The sequence below is a fragment of the Bos grunniens genome, chromosome 10 (assembly GCF_055505025.1).
Source record: "Bos grunniens cultivar Pamir isolate PY7600 chromosome 10, Bosgru_T2T1.0, whole genome shotgun sequence".
In the NCBI taxonomy this organism is placed as follows: Eukaryota; Metazoa; Chordata; class Mammalia; order Artiodactyla; family Bovidae; genus Bos; species Bos grunniens.
In genome coordinates, this window is record NC_141174.1 from 81,735,903 (window position 1) to 81,744,343 (window position 8,441).

General features: G+C 51.4%; 1 long non-coding RNA gene across 2 annotated transcripts; it reads left to right on the top strand.

Annotated features, from left to right (window-relative positions):
* The first annotated feature begins 3,328 nt into the window (after positions 1–3,328).
* On the top strand, positions 3,329–7,393 carry LOC147365201 (uncharacterized). Of its 2 annotated transcripts, none has more exons than XR_015135239.1 (2): positions 3,329–3,551; positions 7,153–7,393. It is a non-coding gene; the product is annotated as an uncharacterized LOC147365201 (long non-coding RNA). The 2 variants fall into 2 exon arrangements; XR_015135238.1 differs by lacking the exon at positions 7,153–7,393 and adding an exon at positions 4,114–4,911.
* Positions 7,394–8,441: the final 1,048 nt, after the last annotated feature.

Here is an 8,441-nt window from a genome sequence, read left to right on the forward strand (position 1 = left end):
GTCATAGTGGTCCCATTTATGCCTTGCCAATTGTTGTCTTAGGAAAGGATGTTTGAACAATTCTGGCCAATGAGATGTAAGAGAAAGACTGATGGGAGGTATGGATAATGAGCTCACATTGATTTTTAAAAAAAAAATTAAAGGGAACATTTAGGAAGAACTGATCTCCCAGAATAGAGTGAAGCCAATAGTGGAAAAGCACAGGAAAAACTGGTCCTGGAGCCCCTGGAGTCCACCCCGCCTTTGGAGCCTTGTTTTGTGAGATACTAAAATTCCTTATTGTTTGAACCAGTTGGGCCAGAGCTTTCTCTTATCTTCAACCAAAGGCATTCTCACTGGCAATCATGGCTCGCGAGGAGACGACCCGGGAATGCTGTGTGCTCACTGGTTCCTACCTCCTCCCAGATCCTCTCCCTCTAACCACAGCTTCCTTTCACCTTCTTTTCAGAGCTTCATTTGGAAGTGAAACTGACAAGCCATATGCTCCCCAGGCCTATGCTCATCTTTAATTAATCTTTGGAGGCAGAGAGCTGCAACTGTGGGGAAGGCTGGCTGTTAGAAGCACAGTCCTTGTCTCCCCACAACCCGCAGACCTGAAGAATTTCCTCCTTCACTCACATGCCTCTCCTACTCACTGCTGAGGGATAGCACATTTTTAGGGAAATATTTACTGACTTGGACCAAGAGTGGAAGCAGGAACTTGTGGCTCCTGGGGTATGTGCTTGAGAAGAGCCAGGAGTTAAGGCCCATCCATTTGGGAGTACAGAGCCAGGCTTAGGCCCTGAGAGTTTATCTTGGAGCTTGTGTCTGGGATGGGTTTGTCTGAAGTGGATGGCTCAACTTACTCCCAGAGTAAAACAGCCACTAATTATGACTCAGCCCCTCTTGGCTGCACCAGGCATCAGCTGTCTTTGAACAAAAGACGTTCAGATCTAATGGATATTCCAAACCTTAGAGGAAATGGCTGAGTTGGGGGTAGGGGTATGACATTAGGCTGACCATGGGGAAGCCCAGGACTTCCTCATAGGGTGAGCCAGATCAAGTGATGTGGGGCCCAAACTGAGTCAGCAGAAGTGTAAGGTGTGGTTGGGCTTATTCAGCTGGGAAAGAGACTTATATCAGCTTCAGAGACTGATAGACGAGGAGGCTCAGATGAGAACAGGCAAGGCACGTGGTCACAGGCCAAGGCCAAAGAAGACAAGGTGATATCCTGTTTCTTAGAAGACTAAATTATGTTAAGCCCAGAGCCATCCTATTAATGGCATGGGCTTCCTTGCCAGCTCCAGCCCAATCCATCCAGTTCTCTTAGATGTCTTCCTCTCTGACAGCAGACTAGAATGCAAGCGAAAATGTTGCTGGCTCCACTATGGAGCTCTGCTGGAAGATGAATCATGGCCTCTATTCTGGGTTGGCTTGTCCCTCCAATCGTCAAATATTAAAATACATCCAGGCTTCCCCTGACTCAATCATTCTTGTTCTTTCTCTCCATGTCGACCATCTGTGCCCACATCCAACCAACCACCATCTCTCATCCTATTAGGAGAGCCTCCTGTTCCCCAAACTCCAGTGTCTTCCTCTTTTATCTACTGCCTCCACTCTGGAAACTAGAAAGACCTTTCTAAAGCATGAGTCTTAGCACATCACTCTCTTGTTCAGAACTTCCAGTGGCTCCTCATTACCTTCAACATGAAGTCCAATCCAACTTCCTTAACATGGCTTAAGAGGCCTTCTATTATTCTGCCTGCTTACCTCTCAAGCTTCATCTTAAACCAGACCCGTTTTTTTAATTCAGTGCATTGGCCATGTCAGAGCCTCAAATATGTCATGTTCTCTTGCATCTCTGAGCCTTTATGTGTAGACTGTTTTATTCCCTACAAATTTCCCTTATCTCCTCTCCCACCACCATCATTGCCTGACTGTCCCTACCCACCCTTCAGCTCATACTAATGCCTTCCTCTGGGAAGCCTTCTTGATGCCCCAACTCAGGCTCACTCCTCTCTTTGGGATTTTCATAACTCCCTGTGCTTATTCCCATCAAAGCTTGTCACTCCATGTGGTGGTTGCCTCTGTATCACCCAACTGCATTGGAGTGTCCCAAGTATTTTTTCTTGCCATGCCATGTGGCAAGTGGGATCTTCCCCAGTCAGGAATTGAACCTGTGCCCCCTGCATTGGGAGCATGGAATTTTAACCACTGGACTCCCAGGGAAGTCCCAAATGTTCCAAGTATTAAATTGCAATATGAAACATTCAGTGTTTGACCATTTTGACTTACAAAATGGTCAGCTTCATATGGTTCTGCTCAACACAATGACCATGACTGTTCTGTTATCTGTTGGATCCCAGTGTCCAGCACAAAGAACAAAACACAGTGAGTGCTCAGCAAATGTAGGTCTCTGTTTCTTAGTGCGACTTCAGTTTGAATTTTCACGCCTGATGGCCAACATCGGCAGAAATCTCTTTGATGATAGAAACAAGGTGTATAAGGAAGAGGTCTCCTAGGGTCACCTGATCCAGCCTCCTGCCTCCTCTCAGCATTGAGGTACATATGAGTATTGACTTCGTCTAGAGCTGTCCCCCACCAGAAGTATGCTCCAGCAGAACCTAGGGCATGTTCTGAAGCTGGGGGACACCAACCCAAGTCTAGTTGGTGACATCATCATGGTCACAGATGATCATTGTCTGATGAGAACATTCTGATGTTTCTTTGGCCAAAGGTTGAGCACGTCTAGTACAGCTCTGCAAAGCCGTGCTTTATGCTAAGTCATTTCAGTCGTGTCTGACTCTTTGTGACCCATGGACTGTGGCTCGCCAGGCTCCTCTGTCCATGGGATTCTCCAGGCAAGATACTGGAGTGGGTTGTCATTTCCTCCTCCAGGGGATCTTCCTGACCCAGGGATCAAACCTGCATCTCTTACGTCAGTCTCCTGCATTGGCAGGTGGGTTCTTACCACTAGCACCACCCGGGGAAGCTCCCCTGCAAAGCCAGGCTAGGCCTTATGGACTATGAAAATCATACATTGCAAAGCCCTATTAAAGTTCTGGAAACCTGTAGAAAACATCAAAAAGATTACTAGACTTGATGTTTGGACCCTCCTCATTGATACATGACATTGTGCTGCCTCAGGGACCACATAGGGTCTTGGATCAGGGATGGAGAGTCCAGCTGCCTCTCCCAGGAGCATGTCTCTCAAGTGAGGTCTAAGTTAAGGCATCAGCAACTCATTTGTCCTGTTCCCCAGTTAGGAGGGTGAAATGCAATGGCATCCTTCTACTAATAATTAAACGATACCCTCTTTTGATTGTCAGTGACTTTTTTCCTCTTCCAGGGCCTTCTGCCTGTGATAAAACCACAAGTGCCTATGAGATCCTGGTGGATTGATCCTGGTGCTGTTGCCTCGAGGAGAGGAAAGCAGTCTGTGGGTCTGCCAAAGCATCCCACGAGCTTCAGCTGAACCTCTGTGCCCTTGCAGTGCCGTGGGTGGTTTGGCAGAGTCCCTGTCAGCAGCCAGAGCTGTGCTGGCACAGATGGTCCGGCAGCATTTTCTCCAGGTACGTGGGAGGCTGGGGGGAGTCCTTACAATGACTTGTGGTCATGTCACATCTCTGTAGGCCTGGGATCCCAGTCACATTTTCTCAGCTCCCATGCACACTTACCTCCTGCACACACATATATACACCTCCTCTAGGGCGAAGTCAGTCATTTCTGCCAGGACTGGCAGACTACACACTACTTTTTTCTCATACTTCTCAATCTCAAGAGGAGTCCGATCTGGAAGGCTGCTGGGAATTCCCAGGACTTGCCATCTCAGGGCCCTTTTTCCTCTTGGCTTTGCCCTTTCAGTGCCTACCTCTGTCCTCAGCAGGATGGTCTAGGCAAGAAACCCCACCCTCTCCAGGCTCCCCCACGGAATGCACTCATACCTGAGCATTAGTGAGAGATGCAGTGTTTACTAAAGAGTTTATAGGGCAAATAAAGTGCATCTATATCACACACTTCAGGAACATCAGGACCTTTCTCCAGAATCCCTACTTGACTTGCCCCCCAGAGCATTCTCTCTCGGGCCCTCCCCACTCCAGACTCAACCTCTATGTCTCCCCTCTTCTCCTCCAGGGTCTGATCACACCCACCCCCAGTTGCATCTTCAGCCCTCTGGGCTCCTACTCCTACTCGACCCAGCAAAGTACCTGGTGGATCGGAGGCCTTCCTGGTTCTCATTGCCAACCCTGGAGGATACCTGGAGATTCAGAAATTCTGTTCTGCCTGATTCTCCTGGTTACGGCCACAGTATCCTGGCACTTCCTTTAGCCATGCTGCCTTAGCAGTTCACTGGGTTATTTCCCGATTCCTCCCAGCTTCAGTTCTGCCCCTGGTTCCAGCATTGCCTCCTCCCACAGCCTGGGGAAAAGCCCCTTCCCCTAGCTTGGCTCAAGCCCCAAGACCCGTCATCTGTATGCACCCTGACCTCTGACAGGCTGTGTGCCCCGCTCTTCTTTCCTCCTAGTCTTGCCAGGGGGACTTAGCACAGAAGTAAGGAGTAACAGACGGAATGGTTTACACTTGAAGAACCAGGAAACTGTGCTAGTGAAGAAGACAGGAGGGATATGGAATTCAGAGAAAATATTTTGGCAGTGGTGTCAAGGAAGAAAGGAGCCACTTGAAGATTTTTGGAGTAGATTTAGACTAGGGCCATGGGCACCTGACCTAGGGTGGCAACCTTGAGAATGGACGCAAGGGGACGGGCTAGGAGAGCTATTTTCTGAGCAAAGTAAAGAATTACTTGTGGAGTTAGCTGTGGAGCTAACTGGGTGGGAACAGTTGAAGTTGAGGGAGAGAGTAGAAAAAGAAATGAAAAAGGAGGGGGTGGGAGAGATTGACAGCAAGATAACAGGAATTTCAAGGTCCAGAAAAGAGATGAAAGAAGGAAGCAGATATCGAGAGAGAGAGAGGAAAATGGAAAGAGAGCTGGAGGCAGAGAACTGCGCAGAAATCATGGTGGGGTCCACCGGGGCCTGCTGCAGGACGGGAGCCCACGCTTGAGAGAAACTGCAGGGGGACCAGCTGTGTACATCGCCCCTCCATGCCAGAGCCAGGCTGGTGCAGCCCAGGGAGAGTGTCCATCCTGCTGGGTGTCAGAACAGGGACCTGGGGCCTGCGGGAGGGGGACCTGATTTACTCACCGAAGATCAGCAAGTGCAGGGGTTCGCTTTGAGTCCAGACCCCAGCCCAGGAACCTGCTTCTTCACCTCATCCTGCCCAGCCTGACTCAGTCCCTTTTCTAGGCAGCACCCTGTATGAAAGAGCTGCAGCCTGAGCCCTCCCTGGGGAGAGGAGAGACTGCAGGCCCCAGAGGGGAACCAGGCTCTCAGCTTTGGAGAGAGAAGCAGGGCATGAGCATGTGGGGAACTGGGAGCACATAGCCATACCCCTACCAGCTCCAGAAGGCCCCAGGGTGATCCCTCTCCTTGCCTGCAGTGGTAAAGCCTGAGTTCTTGGCCCATCACTCAAGGTCCTGCGTGGCTAGGCTGCCTTGGGCTGGGGGAGTTTCTTGCTCCTCTAGAATGGAGTTTAGGGGAGCTTCCTGCTCCCCTAGAATGAAGGCCCAGCTGGGGCTCCATACACTTGAGGGCGTCCCCACCTCCTCATCCATCCTCAGGCATTTCTCCCTGCCTGGGGTAGTCCCTGTGACTCCCTGCCTCTGCTGACCCTCCTCCTTCTCTCATAAGCTGCTCCACACTGCCTTCTCAGGGCAACTGCCCAGACCCCTGCGTCCTGGGCAGGGGGGCGGGAAGCTGAGGCAAGAACTGTGCTGGGGTGGGGCAACATGACATCTGTCAAAATGGCCAGAAATAGAATATGTATTGAAACTCCTGGGAGAATGGATACATGCATATGTATAGCTGAACCCGTTTGCTGTCCACCTGAAACTGTCACAACATTGTTGATCAGCTATGTGCTCAGTCTGATCACTGAGCAGTCATGTCTGACTCTTTTCAACCCTATAGACTGTAGCCTGCCAGACTCCTCTGTCCATGGGATTCTCCAGACAAGAATACTGGAGTGGGTTGCCATTTCCTACTCTATAATCGGCTATATCCCATTATAAAATAAAAAAATTAAAACAAAAACTCTCTATTTTGGCCAATTTCTCATTTACCAGCTCAACCCTAGACCCAAGATACAGGAGGGCGTCATCCCACAGCCTCCAGGGTGGGCTGCAAGGTGTGAGCTGGACACTAACCTCATGGCTCAAGGGCCATGTGACACACACCTCCTCACAACCCCAAGCAGGGAAGGTTCCAAGTCTCTCCCAGCCCTCTGCTCACCCACAGAGTCCCTGACCCCAGCAGCAGAAGCCACACCCTCACTCCATGAAGAGAATGTCCTTCCTTTAAACATAGGAAAGGACTGAAGGTGTGACCCGTCTCAGGGGCCTGTGTGGTAAAGCTGATCAGGGCAGAGTGCAGGATGGGGGTTCTTTGGAGTCAAAGTGGGGAGGGCACTTCAAAAACCCCTCAAAACACACTGGCAACATCCCCAAGCAGATCCTGGGGTCCTGCACCTCCCCTCAGGGCAGCCCTCACACCCTCCTCTATTCTAGGTCCCCCCGGGCATCTACTGCTAGGACCTGCAGTGACTCAGAGACGGATCAGCTCTGAGATATTTCCTTTTCATTTAACAGGGAAACCAAAGAAAAGAAAAAAGATGCGGAAAAAAGTGTTTAAGATGCCCTTGGCTAAGAACCTCAGCCATCCTTTAATGCCAGATGTTAAAAGTCTGGCCTCCAAAGAGCTGCTCCCGGTGGCTGGCTCAGCCAGGGGGGAGGCGGCGTGTTGAGAGGGCAGCCCAGGGTGCAAGCTTGCCCTCACTCAGGCTCAGCTGCCCCTTCCCTGACCTCCCATCAGCCCTGGGGTCCCACTTTGGACCCTGTTCTCATTAGCCCAGCTTGTTCCTCCACAGCCCGGGGCACTGGAAGGAGCCCTCCACTGAGGTCAGAAGGGCAGCCCTGCTGTGATGCGCTGAGTGGCCGTAGGCAAGTCACTCTCCTGATCTCAGCATCTCCCCTGGCAGAGGGGGTTGTGGATATATTGATCACCAGGGACCTGAGGTTATTAACTGTTTTCTCTCTTTGTCTCCTTCATGTGCATCCAGACATGCCTCGTGGTGCCTGCCCACTCAGAGCCTCTTCAAGAAAGGCCTCCCTGCTGCAACCCCTGAAGCAGAGACTCTTTTGTTTTGCTCTCCACTCACCCCGCTACCTGGCTGCTGCTCATGGGACAGACAAAGGCATGTGGTCCGGTGTTCACGAGCCAGTGACCTGTGTTGATGAGCACATGCCAGTGGAAACTGTCCTTGTGAGAGAGCTTCCTTGATAAAGTGGCATTTAAGCCAAGACCTGAATGGAAAGTAGGATTGGCCAGGTGGAGAGGGAGCACAGCGTGTGCAGAGGCCAGGGATGGGGGGAGCCTGGAATGGGAGTCAGTGAGGCTGGCACTGCGGATTTGGAGGAGGGGGAAGAAGGGGTGAGAGAGGAGAGGGACAGGCCTCCGGGGTCCTGCAGAGCCCACATGGCGTTGGGATTGACCCCTGCCTGCTTCCTTCTGTCCTGCCTCCAACTAGCTGTCTGTTCCCTTATGGCTTCTGCTTCTTTGTAATTTCAGCTGCACAGAACCAACCCAGCCTCTCTGGAGGCCTCTGTCTCCTGACATGACTACATCAACTTTTGCTGCTAACAAGTACCTGCTGTAAGAATCCCCAGGAGCTGCACGGCCACTATTTCCTGGGCACAGCCTCACTGCCCTCCACAATGACCCTGACAGTATGGTCTCCATTTTCTAGATGACAAAACCAAACTCAGAGAGGTGAAATCACTTGCCCAAGCCAACGTGGCTGGCAAATGTCAGAGGCTGGAATGGGGCCCATATGAGTCTGATGCCACCCCCACCCCCGCTGGTGCTCCTGGTGCTATGAGGCTGCAGGCAGGGTTGTGTGGAGTAGGGGTCCACTGTAGTAGGCTCTAATGGGAGCTGAGAGGCCCAGGGCTTCTACAAGCTGATCTGGAAGGTTTGGGAAGTAAGCGTCTTCCAAGTAAGTGGTGAGGGTGGGCAGAGGGCAGAGCCTGGACCGCCTGGGAGCACTGGGGCAGGAGCGTGGAGTCTATGGGTGTTCAGAAGGCCTGAGACCATGGCCTATGCAGCCAGTCTGCCAGCACGGCCTGGGTTCCATCTAACCCGAGCCTGGGGCCCACCGTGGAACCAGGAGCCAGGGGCATCTAAGCCCTGCAACGGGAGTGGCCCAGCTGAACCAAAGACCCTCAGAGATCTAGACAATCATTTATCCATGGAGCACCTCAAAACCAGATGCCTGAGACCGGGTTTGTTGGGTGGCAATGGATTTCATTCCTTGATTGTGCTTGATTTGGTTGAGATTAAATTAATTTG